Here is a 15541-nt window from a genome sequence, read left to right on the forward strand (position 1 = left end):
TCAGCCTTCAGCATAAAAATGCTGTCCTAACCCTGTAGGCGGCCCTTCAGATAATGATAAAACTGTAAATGGTGGTAATGGAATCAGAAGACTCAAATTGTGGCCAAATATGTTAAATGCTTTGCCTCTAAAGATGTTTCAGACCACTGGTTTTATTCTTGGCTGGCTGTTTGAAATGGAACAGAAATCTTTTGTTATAGTTTGTCTGTAGCTATCATAAAGTGTCTGTGTTGCCTTCAATTCCTCACTTTTAAAATTGCTTGATTTTTTTTTTTTTTTAGTTCTCACACTCCTTTTGAACATAAATGAACATGATTTTTTAGAAACAATGTAACTTGATTCCATAAATTTATTATGCATAGTTATTGTGGCCCAGAAGTCTGTGGTTGCTTCCAACAATTTCCTGATTTTTATTTAAACTATAAATTTATACAAACCAATGCCGAATTTTTAACAAAAATAGCGTGTTTTCCATTTTGTAACATTTTTCACTCAGTCATAAATGTTAGGAAAAGTAGATTTAAACATTAGAGAAGAAAATTAAGCTTATATCACATTTTTGTAACTGAAAATGTGGGAAATATTGAAGGACTTCAGATCACTCTCAAGTTATTTTAAAATCCTGTTGATTGCCATATGCAATACTTTGCAAGGACACCTGTTAGATGTGTCTGTCTATTTACTGTCCCCTTTCACGTGGGCAGTAGCAAAGAGATGTTAGTAGTGCTCCTGTCAGATAAAAAGGCAAGATTCTGTTATTTCCAGCACCCCCAATAATCCCCATTTAAAGGCTTTTCCTTCCACCACATAAGGTATTAAAGTTATTCAAAGATCAGCCAGTTACAGAAGTAGTCAACTCATGTGTGAACCTGCTTTGCTAAAGTCACATTTCTGAGAGAATCATCACAAAGCGCAATGAGTGTGTCTGGTTATGTAAGAAGAACCTTGTGATGAAGTAACATTACTTTATGTAGGGAGGGATTTTACTTTTTGGGATTCTTTGTTCTCTTGGATCTGTTTTTTGCATCAGAAATAGGTTTTCAACAAGTGAATGAACAGCTGTGTCTATACTGTTTTTTCAGAGTATACTTCCATGTATAGTTGAGCAAAGGTTATTTGGAGACGTACGTGTGTGTATAAGATTGGAAGAAGGTCATGGGTACTGGAAAAAAAATAGACAAGTAACCTATCCTGTTCGTTTCATTTTTCTTAACCATATGTAGTTCAAATAGAGAAGTGTTAAGTGAATCCAATTGATGAGAAATAGAAACTGCATTCTACGTGACATTTATTCAGGATGTGTGTAAATGTAAGAAAAGGGATGAGTCTTGCTGAGGTCTAAACATGCCAACAGCATAAAATACAGATTCTACTATGCTGTATGGTATATTAGGGCTTTTCTTTGTCAGCTTTTGGTAAAGTCTAGCATAGAAATACACAATTGCAGTGAAATTGTGGATTCTTGAAAATCAGCCATGGGATATTGAGTTCTCTCTTGGAGGAGAAATCTGTGAGGGGACAGTTATGGTTAAAGCTGAAACCCATAGTGTGGGTGAGAAGAAATTCTGAATCCGAACCAGCTTAGTGCATAGCTTTTTTTGAACCTTGGGGATCAGTCAGACAAAACTGTAGTTACTTATTTTTTAAGATGTTTGAACATCTTATATATATTTCCATGATAAAGAGTTTTATCAAAGGTTTGTGATAACTCTGCTCTCTAGAATGATGTAGACCATCCTAGTCCTGTTTTATGATCTCTCAGTGACAAATATTTTGTAAATATCTTAGAATCACAAAGCATGCATGGTTGCCAAGCTGTGATAAAATCAATGTGTAAGACATTAGATAGCTTTCGGGGATTACAGTTGGATATTTGATCTTTTTCTGTTCTTCATTGAAATTTCATTAATTGAAATTTTTGTCATGCCAGATCCATATCAAGTGAAGTTATTTTACAGGGTGTCTGTTATGCTTGGTTGCAGTCATGTTCCCTTTAGGTATTGCTGAGTAATTTACTAGCCCTAGGTAACTATACTATAGCATCTAAGACCACAAATAGCAGAAAAAAAACTGTGAAGCTTAGCACAAAACACAGTTACTGTGGACACAATTTCAAGAGAAATTAAGATGCATTCCAGGATAAACAGGTAACTTTTGATATTCAACATAGAAGCACAAAGTAATTTAAAAAAAAAAAAAAGAAGCAAAAAGCTTTGTACACTAAACTTAAAATGTTAGATCTTTTTTCACCATACTGAAAAGAAAACATGTTCATGCCTTTCTTTGATATCAAAGTTACTCCTCATTTCTAGTCAGTGAAGTGCGTGAGTATGTGTGTTTCTCCAGCATACTTAAATTAATCGAAGCCAGTTGGACATGCTTTGAGTTACGTACATGCTCTGTTGAATTTCTGAGACAGCCTCAACTATTCCAAAAATGATCATGCAATTACATTTGGTTAGATATATGTTGATTTGGAAAGTCTTTTGTTTTACAGATATTCTTGTGAATAACGTAACTTAAATCACACACACAGAAAAAGAAAACATAAAACTTGATAAATATTCAGCAAAAAATAGCTAACTGAGTTTTCTTTTTTAGTTACAGGAATGTTTTACAGCTTCTTGCTTATATTTCCACAGTCTGGTTTATTACTATGGTAACAAGTATCTGCAATAGCTACTGTACATGACAAGAATAAAAAAAAAAAAAAGACTTTGAGGGGGGAAAAAAATAAACCACTTAGCTTATATATATTGGATCAACTTGAATGGACTAGATGAAGATGAAACCTTAGTGCTATTGTTGTATATCTGTTTTCTGTATATAGTGATTATAATGTTTTCTGCATATTCCTGAAGGATTAATTTTTGCGTGGAGTAAGAAAGGTACTATATCCAGAGACTTCTATGTACTTGCAGAGAAATGGAATTCCTTATTCATCTTTTTCCCTAAATTATCCATCTTTGTCATTTTTCTTTCTGAATAGCTATACCAGATTTCTGCTTTCCTTTCTGCAAAGCTTTTTTCTGGTGCTTGGTATAATAGGTAAATTACAAAGTTTGTTATTTATGGTATTGGATACTGAAAATTATTCTGCAGTAGGGAAAGGAAAAATTCTGCAACATCTGTGTGGTAAGCGTCAGAGTGAGGATTGTAATCAATATGAATGTTCAGCTTGGTTACACCCTCTTTCTTTCACAAGATCAGTTAAGGAGCTGAGACACTGCCACTATAGGGTATAACAGCTTAGTCATGAATAGGGTCAAGCTGTTCCTTGGCTGGCTTTCCCTCCTCCTTAGGACTCTGCCTTATCCCTAGGACACAATTCATCTGGAGTCCTGGCGTGTGCCAGCACCAGCTCTCCTATGGATTCAGTTCAGTAGGAAACACATCCAGGCTCCCAAGAATTGGGGGACCCTGCCTGTGGTGGCACGTAGCTGAGTAGTGTGTGTGCACTGTTTTTTGTTGGGTTATTTAAATGTTTACTTTATGGCTCCTTGGAGATTTTAAGTCAGAAGTTGAAAATACTTGAGGAGATAGAAGGGTAAATCAAGTTGTGTTTAATGAGAAATTACTCTTTAGTTACTTCTTCTGTTTTTCAGGAAATGTGAAGAACAATCATAGCCTTATGTTCATTCAGTTGCTCTGCTAGATAAATTTGACTGACAAATTATTAATGTGGACAGAAGAATTATTTTTTGTTTGTTTTTGCTTTTTTTTTTTTTTTTTTTAAACCACCTTTGAACCCAGCATTTACTGTTTCAAAAGCTCATGTTGTCCTATAGGATGCTGTCTTAAGTGGCTGGGTGTATCTTGAAGTTTATAAACCTGTCATTATTTGTTGTGCCAAGTGGCTAGACCTTCAGGAGCTATTTCAAAGCAGCAAATGAAGAAAAAAGAAAAACAACCCTAAAACCTTGCAGTTGAAATCAATGGAATTGCAAACCTCTTTAGTTGTATCACTGACCCTAAACATGGGCAGAGTGCATGCTTGGTTGTCTGTCTAGTCCAGAGACACAGAAGCTATTACTGCAAAAGATTTCTGTGGCTCTTAATGCTTTTTAAATGTATATTGTGTTTTTTTTTTTTCTCCAAGCCAGAGGGATGATAACACAGTTTGAAAAGCTTAAGGTACTATCAGTGCAGATTCTAACTTTTTCCTCATGCTATGAATTCATAGAGAAACAGCTGTGTGATGGCCCCAAGTAATTTCAGTTATGAGACTGAAGTCTTTCTTGCAAGTTCATTTCTCACAAAGATGGACAGAGCCCCAAGGACCTAGAAAAATGATTAGGCTACCCTGCCTCTCGCTTCATGCCAAACCTTGTGGCACTGCTTTATTTGTGCATTTAATATTTTTCTAATTGAAAGAATCTTCCCACCTTTTTGCTTTCCCCAAGTATTTCTTGCAACCTTTTGTTCCTCCAGGTTCTGTATGGAAAAGCTGGCATTGGCAGGGCTTTGTGATCCAGGGCTTTAATTAGTCATGAGCATCAGCTGTTACGTGCCATGTAGATTTCTGAGCTTTTGTCACAGATTGTGCTGAGAAGGAAAGTACTTGGCAAATTTGTCTCTAGCACATAACCTTCTGTCCCCATTTATAAATGGCAACTATCTGTAATGCATATTTTTTCAGTTTCTCTCTTTTTATATATGCAAAACAAGAAAACAAGAATGAAATGCAAGAAGTAAACACGAGCATTCATAAAAAACACAACTGGTAACCTTGGAGACAGAAAACCAAGGGTGCAGAGCAGTTAATTTATTTTTGAGGTGAAGTACTGTAATAATCTATTCAAACTTCCTATATATGCAGACTTCTGTGTTTGAGGAGCAATAGGAACAGTAAGACTACATTTTGCCTGTAGTTTTTTAAGCACGTCTCCTGGAGAGGGGGGAAACTGCATGTACTTGTGAAAGATTTGCTATGTTCCTGGGCTTATAGTACTCGTTAGGCTGTAATTTTCCAACAGCCATTGGTCAATAGGCTGTTGTTGTGTTTTTACATTATTACATATAGGTTTAAATTGTGCATGCTATGGTACCCCATGGTCAGAAGCATGTTTTAAATTCTGAGTACAGAAGAGGCTGTATAGCTGCAGGGAGGAGAGATGTGCCATCCTGCTGCTTTCTGGAAGCACAGATCTACTGACAGCCATTGTTGCAGTTGACATTAGTGATCTTTATTTCTGATTGTTTTTGGTTATTATGCTTTGTTATGCTTATTTCATCTTTAAGTGATAGAAGCTTTTTTTATGCTTCTTAGTGCTTGGGATATTTTGGAGCTGGAAGTACTATTTTTGATATTTCCTTGCCAAGGAAGAAGGTTTGAGCTCTGCAGCCCTCTCCTAAATGTAGCCAGTTGTTAATGGGAATAGTACCATAGCTAATTTGTAATAAGATTGATCACAATTACTGAAATCCACAACAGAACAGATAGCATGCAGCTGTACAGTTTAAGTGAAGATGTCTGTCTCTAATGTGTTATTAACACAGGTGTTAATAAATAACTAGTAATACACTTCAGTGTATTACGTCAGGTCTGGGTTTTTCTTTACTGCATTCAGTATATTTATGGTTGCTCCCACACTTCTAGCTTCTGTGGTGGAACAGGTCTTTGTATGTGCAAGCTGGTCTAGAGGGAGGTGGCCCTGCCCTACAGAAGGGGGTTGGAACTAGATGATCTTAATGATCTTCTATGGTTGTGGGAGCAAAGATAAAGATTTGGTAGCTGGATTGGCAGAAGATTATATATATCTTTATATATATATATATATATATATATAACTCATCTTGCTTCCATGTCTACTATCCAGGCTATTTAGAATATTTAGTAAGTGTAAAGATCTGTTCCAAAACTAGCAGTCATTCTTTAGCCTCACTGTGCATAACTGTCACTGAAGCAAAGGAGATTTTCACTTGATTATCAGGCTTAAGTTCGTGACTGATAACATCACTCAGCAAGGCTGCAGGAGTATTGTGTATTGTGTATCTGTACTATATGCTCTTCTGGTTACACCTGAACATCTTTGAGATACTGTAAATTTATTTGACTTGAGGTAAGAATCTGACCTTAAGTTCCTATAAATCTTTCCCCCTGCTGAGACCAAAGTACATTTCTTCACTTCATAATTCTGTACAGTGCTCACTGTTTTGTTAGGAAGACATTGAACAATAAAGGTTGGACCTTGAGGTATTTTTACTCTAAATTTTTTTTTTTTTTTTTAATGATAATCTTGGTGTTGAGATGGACTGCTAAAACATCAGTGCTGCCACAGCTAGTTGTGTATTTTTATAACTCAGCTTTGAGATTAGAGAAAGCAGAGTGTCTCAAAGAGAGTCTCTAGTGTTGTTTTTTTTCCCCCACATTGCTTTTCATTTAATCATCTTACAGAAATGATAGCTTCTTTGCTCACTTGTGTCTAACGTGCTCTTTTTTCTCTTGGAGCCTGTGTACTCATAAATGTGTGTATATATACACAAGGTTTACTCATGTTCCATGCATGAGTGTGAAAAAAACAATTGCTTTCCTAATTTTCTGTTATTATAATGTTATGCAAAGCTTGCAGAGCTGAGGTTGTCCATTTGCTTTCCCACGTGCTCCTTTGTAGTATTTCCCCTCTGTTCAGTTCCACCTTTTATGTAAATTAAGTTTAAATGGCTTCCTTTTGATCCATTTCATTCCAGTGTCCTTAGGAATTGTAGCATTTCTGCCTCCTTGTAGACATACCGCTCTTTAGATGTTCAGACTGTGATTTGATTTGCAGCCTCTTTGTGTATATTTCTGATGATTACAAGAAGGAGTGAAGTCAGTTTTTGAAGGGCCTTTGTGCTACACAGAGAAACATAGCCTGGCAGTTTAATTAACAGGCAAATTGTCTGAAAAGGGAACTACCCAAAAGCTTAATGGAGGCAATGTTTTCCTTTGTAAGTCTTAATGCAGGAATGAATCTGAGCTTTCTGTAAGAAGTAGGGTTGTTTGCAGTAGAAAGTTATGCTTTATAAACAAACAAGCTTCTATGCTTTCTAGTGAGTACTCTTGGATTGAGAATCTGGAAGTGTACTTGATTTGACAGGGAAAATGACCCATATGATGACTAGGACTCTTACACTTCACCTTCTCTTCAGCATCTGTCTACATGGATATTTGATTTGTTGTGAGGACAATGCACTCTTGTCCAAGGGCTTTTTCATGCCATTATTTAACACTGCATCTCCCTGTGTCAGCCTGGAACTTGAAAATATTCCGTGAAGTGAAATAGTGAAATGCTTAAGCCTCTGCATGTTGTGTTTTTTTTTTTTTTTTTTTTTTTTTTTTTTTTTTTTTGTAGAATCCCAGAATCATCAGATAGTTTGGGTTGGAAGACCATCCAGTTCCAGCCTCCCTGACATGGATAAGGTCACCTTCCATTCTAGATCAGTTTGCACAGAGCCCCATCCAACCTTGTCTTGAATACATCTAGAGACAAGGCACCTACAGCTTCTCTGGGCAGCCTCATCACGTTCTGAGTAAAGAATTTACTTCTAATATCTATGATAGCTCTCATTTTATAGTCATTACCTGTTGTCCTATTACCACTATCTTCTCCAGTCTTAACAAGTCTGGTTCTCTCAGCCTGTCAGGAGAGGTGCTGCTACCCTCTAGTCATCATCACGGACTCCTGTGAACGTGCACCAGGAGGTCCATGTCTTTATGCTGGGCATTTTACATTTTCAGATTTAAAAAAATAACACTGGAAATACATTACACTCAAAGAGCTGTATTCAGAGGTGGCTCTGAATCATGTCAGGATCTCTCTGGATAATGTTCCTTTCCTCCAGTGTGTTGCCTGCACCACTCAGATGTCATCAGTAAGCTTGCTGAAAGTGCCCTGAATTCCACTGTCTATGTCAACATCAATTAGTGCTGGTCGTGGTACAGCCCCCCCAAGGAACACTGCTTGTCACTGGTTACCACCTGGACATTGAACCACTGAATACTACTTCTATGCTTTAATGCATTCATGTTTCTATTTTTCCTTCATTTATGGAAGGTGGTAGCATCACTATCCCATGTATATGAACAGACAGCTCTCCAGAGCAGCTGAGGACTAGAAGTGAGGCATGGGATGGAGTCTGAAAGACTTTGTTGGCCTGTGTGTGCCTGCACAGTGAGATGATTCTGGACTCTCTTGGTCCACAAAGCTTATTTTCAGGGAATCCTTGTGCAGCAGTTCCCTCCATATCAGTATAGATTTTATTTCTAATCTCTATGGAAACTTGGCACCAACATATAACCTATGGAAAAGACTCAGGAAAAACATAGAGAAACTTGAGCATGCAACTGAGAATTGGAATGTGGTGGAATCTGGGATAGGAACAGAGAATGGAACTTAGTTCACTTGTCATAGTTAATTCAAAGGGTAGTATACATTAGATGTAGTGGTTTGGCATGATACAGACAGTGAAATGAGCAGTAAATAGTCTAGTCTGCTAGGTATGCCAGGTACAAATTGGAAGTATAGGAAAATATTGTGCAGAATTTATATTTTACTGTATGTTTAACATTTTAGCATACTCTCTCTGTGGTCCTTATTTATTTATTCTGGGGGTTAGTAAACATTGGCAAAATAAAAAACCACCAAAAAAGGCAACCAAAAAAACTCCCCACAAAAACAGCTCACTATAAACCAAAATAAAACCAACAAAAATACACAAGATACACCAAAGATACACAAAAATACACCACAAGAGCTGTTACTGTGGACATGGGCTGTGATCAGCTTTTTATAGTTTGTTAAAAATGAGAATATTCCAGTGCCGCCTATGGTTTAATGCTCCCAAACAGGAACTTTTCTTCCTGAAGCCTTAATTCAGTGAAGTCACAGCAGTGTTCCAGTTAATTGGAGAAGTGCAATACCAAATTCTATAATTTAACAGATTTAAGACTTAGAAATCATAAAACATTGAGTACACATCCACTGCCATATATACCTTCTGAGTACATTAAGATCTTTATTCCTATTTGATATTGGCTTGTGTTTAGTAGTAATCATCCATAAAACTTTTTTTTTTTGTTTTGAATAAGGACAACTAATCAAGGTGTTAGTGTAACATTAATAACACCTTTCTCTTAAAAGAAATTTGAAGGTGTTCTCATTTCCACACATTTTTCGTGTTCTTTTGTTTTGTTTTTGTTTTTAGAAGAGTCAAATCTCTTCACTGTGGTTATTGAAGTAAATTCAGCCATAAGGCTTTTTGGTACTGCTTGTGTGTGTTTGTTAGCACGTGCTGCATCTCAACATTAGTAAAAGGCACAGTTATTTTAATATTTACCATTTTATTGCAAGATGTAGGTTACTCTGAATGTAATTCTTCCTACTTATTTCCATGGAAACTGCATCAAAGGTTACAGCAACACTATTTGATAGTGCAAGGTATAAGCTACAAAACAAATTTTTTGAAGTATTCACTGTCATTAGTAGTGTGTTTTCAACAGCAATGAACAAGAGGCCTGTGTGCTGTGCTCCTAAAAATGTGCACCAGTGGAGGTGAGCCATGGCTTCACAGCTGCTATGATAATGTTGGTACTATGAAAATGTTGCCCTTGCAGTCCAACTTTCACTCTATTTGTGTTCATTGTTTGGTTTCCACAAATATTCAGTAAGCATCACTGAATGTCAGTGTCTTTTTCTTTGTGGAGGAGTTCAGTTCTACTCCTTTGCTTCATATATATTTCTACATTAAATGCCACTGTGTCAGACTGCCCCTCTGCTCCATCTGTCATGTAGCAACAAAATATAATGGCATATTGGTGAGAAGGCTCAACCCCTACTGCCAGATCACCAACATCTGCTTCTGTTGTTGTGGACCAATGTAATTAAATAGAAGTTTCTTTCAGGATAGCACTTACCTTTTAATGATGTAAAAGTTTATTTTGCAAATAAGATAGAAGGTTCAGAGATTGTGACTTCTGGAAGTAAAGTTGAGAGGAATGCTGAAAGGGTATAAGTACAAAATGAGGAAGATCTGAGCTAAGGGGAAATGTCAGAAAACAGTGACTGAAATGAGAGTTTTCTGTTCCCTGAGCCATTGCAGCAGGCATCTCTACTGGAGCTTGCAGTAGGGACAACAGGAAGTATAACTCCCCAAAGAACCTCTGACCAAATAATGTGACAGCAACATTTACAATACCAATCCAGTCAAGTATGGTTTCACAAGCTGCATGAAAGAGCGGGATCTTGGATATTCTGGAAAATTTGTTACTGCTTGTCTATAGGGCAAAGAAAAGAATCTCTTTAAAGCAATATCAGAGATGAAAACTGGTAGTCTTCACTATGAATTCTTACTCTATTTTTTTTTTTTTCCCCTAGTGATAAACTGATGCTTTCACTGACCTTTTTAACAACTCATTTCCACCTCAGAAATAGATACACAAGAAGAAATTGTAGCAGTTGGATGAATTGCAGCTGTTAAGTTGAAGTCAGCATTTTCTCTTCACCTTCAGTGAAGGATGAAAACTGTAACTTTACTCTCTCCTCCACCATCTTTGATCACAGTATTCAGGTTGGCCTGAAATCCGGGTGGTTTTATTCTCTCTTGGATTAAATGGGGAAAAGGGGAGGAGGGTGGGGGAAAGCGATCGACCAAGTCAGTATGGAAGTTCATCTTGTGAGTAGCACTAGCATATCCAGTATTAGAACAGGGATGATTATGTTTTTATTACTGTTTAGATGACTGAGGAAATTGCTCTTCTAAGTGCTGTACAGATCTGGAGCAGTGAGGTTCTAGACCCGGTGACTGTAGGAGTTCCATGCAAAATACGTAACAATATTTTGAAACAGAAGTACAGCGTTTCTTGTAGTCTAAATAGAACTCAAGCCAAACTTCAGCAAGTTATTAGTATAATTTACAAATATGCATTCTCACAAGGCATTGGTGCTATACTGTGTTGACTAGAGAATGCACAGAGTTTCTTTCTCTTCTCATTTCAACATTGTTCCTTAGCAAAAGATCAAGAACCACAAGACTTGGAAGACTCTGAGAAAATTAAAACAATTTTAGATCAACTAAAAAAGATTCACAAATGCTGTGCTAGATGAAATGCTGTTGTTCTGTGACAAAAGAGTTGAGTTAGAGCTCATAGGGACCATACGTGAACCCCCCAGTGAACCTTACCTGTTGCTCACATTGGAAAAAAAACAAAGCTTTTACAGCATCCTAAAAAGTTTCATTGTTGGCATAAGCATCCCAGCACCCTTTGCTTCTTCCAAAAGTAGAAATGGCACTACTTGGCTCTTTTCAGTGAAATCATAAAGAATAAAAGACAGAACACTTATGGAGCATCCCAAATTGTTGAACATATTGCCAGCGAGTAGCTGTCTCTAAACTGGTAGGAAATCTTCAGTACAAACAGATGGCTGGTATTTATTCAGTTCTATGCTGTATAGCATAGAACAGTTTTCTTTTTTACACCATTCTCATTTCAATCATATTAGTGCTGGGGATATTCATAGCAGTCTGGGCACTGAGTGGCCATTTTCTGCCTGAAGTACCTGACCCAGTAATTTGGATACAGAGATTAATTCCTCTCCGTCTTTGCTGGACTGCACAAGACAGACTAACATTAGCATAAGATGCTTTATGTGGTGGGATTCAGCTTGTGAGGAATTCACTTCTGAGGAATGAAGAATGCTGAAAGGACTATTAGCACATCACTTTTGTCATCTTTATTCCTGAGGACTGTAGCCAGGATAAATTCTGTGGTGATTTGCCTTCTTGGTTACCTTGCAAGAATATATACATGTGCAATGAAATGCTTGGTACTGATGTAGCTGGTAAACATTGACAAGAAAGTGTTAAAAGTGACAGTTTGGGAATGCAGTCCTAGCATACTGCTAACATTTTTCTTTCTTTCATTGCAAAAGAGCCCTGAATCTTCATTTTATGTAGGAATACCAGGTTGATGGTGTGCTTCATTATCAGTGTGTTAGCAAGTTTTTCGAGATTAAAAAAAAAGTCTGTGTGTCTGCAATGTTATGAAGGGAACACAAGGACATAATGACTGTAGAAACGAAAGGAAACCAATTTCATTTAATGCATTCATGCATTCATCTCTTCTTTGGGACGCAACATTGTTTGCAGGCAGTGTTAGGAAGGAACCTGTTTATGCTCCATCTTCAGATAACTGGAACTAAAAGCAACAGGTACAAATAAGTAAATAAGTATTTGTATAAAATTGCTTACTGGATTAGTATTTCTTTTCAACATTGATACTAATCAGAGATGGAATGTAACTGTCTCTGATCATCGCTGCTGCTCAGAATTATTCTCTAAATACCTCTTGCAAAAATTGCCTAGAACCTTTTTATTTTTTTTTCCCTTCTTTGCGTGAAGCTTATTAGCATGGTGTTCTGTCTTCTGAGTGGCATTCTCTTTTTGATATCAGCAGTGTGACATAACTAGATTCGGGTTTTAGAAGCTTGTTCTACAGTATTGTACAGTATTCATCTATGCTGCTAAACAAAAAGTCATGTAATGGCTCAGTGTCTGGATGGAGATCAGTGACAAGTGGTGTCCCTCATATTGGGGTACTGGGACCAGAGCTCTTTAACATCTTCATTAGTGACATTAATGGTAGGATCAAGTGCATCCTCAGCATGTTTGTGGATGACACCAAACTGTGTGGTGTGGTCTGTGTGCCTGAAGGGTTGGATGCCATTCAGTAACCTAGAGAGGCTTGAGAAGTGGAACGAGGAAAAATTCATGATGTTGAACAAATCTTAAGTGCAAGGTCTTGTACCTGGGTCATGGCAGCCCCCACTATTGGTAAAAGCTGAGGTAATGTTGGGATAGAGTGCAGCCCTATCAAAGGGACTTGGGGGTACAAATGGATGTGAGCCAAGAAACCCAGCCATATATAGATCAGAAAACCAACTGTATCCTGGGCTACATCAAAAACAGCATGGTCAGCAGGGTAAGGGATATGATTCTGCCCTTTTGCTCTGTGCTGTAAGACCTTGCCTGGAATACTGAGTCCAGGTGTGGAGTCCTCAGTACAGGAGAGATGTGAACCTGTTGGAGCACATCCAGAAGAGGACCAGAAAAATCACCCAAGGGATGGAACATTTCCCCTAGGAGGACAGGCTGAGAGCTGGGGATGTTCATCCTGGAGAAGAGAAGTCTCTGGGGAGAATGAGGAGTGGCCTTACAGTGTCTTCAGTGGAGGCTGTAAAAAGGAAGGGGACAGTTTTTTTTAGTGGGTTCTGTTCTGACAGGACAAGGGAAAATGGTTTTAAACTGAAAGAGGGGAGCTAAAAATTGTTTATAAGGAAGGAAGTTTCTCAGTAGGAGTGGTTAGGTGCTGGCACAGCTTGCCCAGAGATGTGGTGGATGCCCCTTCACTGAACACATTCAAGGTCAGGCTGGATTGGGCTACAAGCAACCTGATCTATAGCTGTAGGTGCCCCTGTTAACAGTGGGGAGTTGGACTGGATGACCCTTAAGGGTCTTTTCCAACTTCAGTGATTCTACGATTATAGGCTTTCATATATGCAGTTTAAAGCATGTATCTGCTGGCTCACCCTAGGGGCTACAGAATTCTCTTGTGGAAAGGAGAGGAATTTCTACTGTGCCATCCTCTCATGTTCAGCACTGGTGTCCTATTAGCTATTAGACCAGCTGGTTCTGTGGACTATGGCTTTTTAAAATTTTTTTTTTCAGATTTCCATTTCAAGAAAAAAATAAAACCCTTGAAATGGTGTTTTACTGAGTTAGGGGTGTAGCCGTTTACTTGTTGTAAACGTATCAGGTGTTGGCTACATGAACATCTTTTTTCATTTATGTTATATATGGTCTGGGGTGACAGTTAACCTTTTAAGAAGTTTCCATTAAACTCCATCTGTGGAAGCTTATGATTGTGCCAGTATTTTCAGGTTTCTTTTTTTCTTTTTGGACATGATGTATTGTATGCTTCCCTGTGGTCTTTACATTTCCTAGTCATCAAAGTGGAATTTAAATTTCAGTTAAAATATGGGCCTTCAGATGTGCCAGCAGAAACTTGCATGTAGGAACGTACTTTATGCTGGTTGCAATCTAGTTAAAAAATCAGTCACCTCAAACCTAGGAATATGTGATATTTATCATAATAAAAAAGTAGTAGATGGATGCTGGGATGAGAGGGTGGGAGGGAATATCATTATAACCAATACAAGACAAATCTCATAAGTGAAAACCGATTTTTACAAAAGCACAGGTAAAAGCTGCTGACAGTTTCCTTTGTGTCTCTAAGTGGCACTGACCTAAAATAGCCCCATAAATTAAACTACTCAAGAACAGTACATAATAGACCAGACGTTCTGCCAGCTACTTGCTAGTGCCCAGCAAAATCCTGTCGTTTTCTATAGAAGCAGCTGGGTGAGCTAATTGTGTGGCTAAGGAAGCATCAACAAGTTGGAGGTAATCATTAGTCATCTCTGCAATATCCCTGGTAAATTGTCAGCATGCTTTAGCAAAGCTGTTTCTGTCCGCTCTGTGATCTAGCGTACAGCCAGGTTCAAGGCTTTGTACATAATAAGTAGACGTGTCTGTAATTTGAAAGCAACCATCTCTTCCATGTGTCAAGACAACGCTGCAAGAGGTGCTGAAAGCACCCTGTGCTTCCAATATTACCATGCTGTATCAGTGTACCTACAACATAACGCTACAGTCTGGTCTGACATGCAGTACAGTGGTAAAAATGTTTGGTGTCACCCACAGTGCTCTAACCAATGTCTGAAGTGGTTTTAAATTCATTTGTGAACTGTAGAACAATGTCACCAAGTCAAGCATGATGATGCAGCGGGAAGGTTAAATGAGGCACTGATTTGCTAAGAGAAATTCCATGGTTTGAAGCAAAGTCTTCAAATAAACAAAAAAAAAAGCCAACAAAATTCACACACAATCTCAACATAAGTTTATACTGGATAAGTATTTTGATTTCTGCAATATATTGCATGTTTTTCACCTGTTAGGAGCTCTAAAGTGGTTCATTTTATAGTTTAGAATTATTGCTTGGAGAAAGTAGATTGAAAAAGCACTGCTATGTCAAGTGGAAAATCTTTTGAATTAGCCTTGACTCTTCGGTGCTGGATAACCCCATATCATTAATCTTTTCAGCCCCATAAGCAATCAGATGAGTTCCTGCTGAGACAGAAATAACTCTTTGGTCACATTTGCTCACACTGATTCCACATGGCTTTCCCCGGGAATCTGGATCTGTCTAAGGCAGTGATTTCTGTCAGACTCAGTACAAAGTGAAGGAGTCTGTGGTGATTAACCATGTGCAGGCAGTAGAGGGATATCTACACTGTTCTAATATTGCTGTTCATGCTGTGTCAGTGAAGGGCTGCCTCAGTGCATCTCATTGACATGTTTCATGCTCAAGAAAAATGAAACACTGCTTTTTTGTTCTTAATCTAGAATCATAGAATTGCTGAGGTTGGAAAAGACGTTAAAGATCAACCAGTTCAACCACAACGTAACCATACTACTCTCATTCTGAGGGTCCCTGAGCACCACA

The sequence above is a fragment of the Excalfactoria chinensis genome, chromosome 6, assembly GCF_039878825.1.
Source record: "Excalfactoria chinensis isolate bCotChi1 chromosome 6, bCotChi1.hap2, whole genome shotgun sequence".
In the NCBI taxonomy this organism is placed as follows: domain Eukaryota; kingdom Metazoa; phylum Chordata; class Aves; order Galliformes; family Phasianidae; genus Excalfactoria; species Excalfactoria chinensis.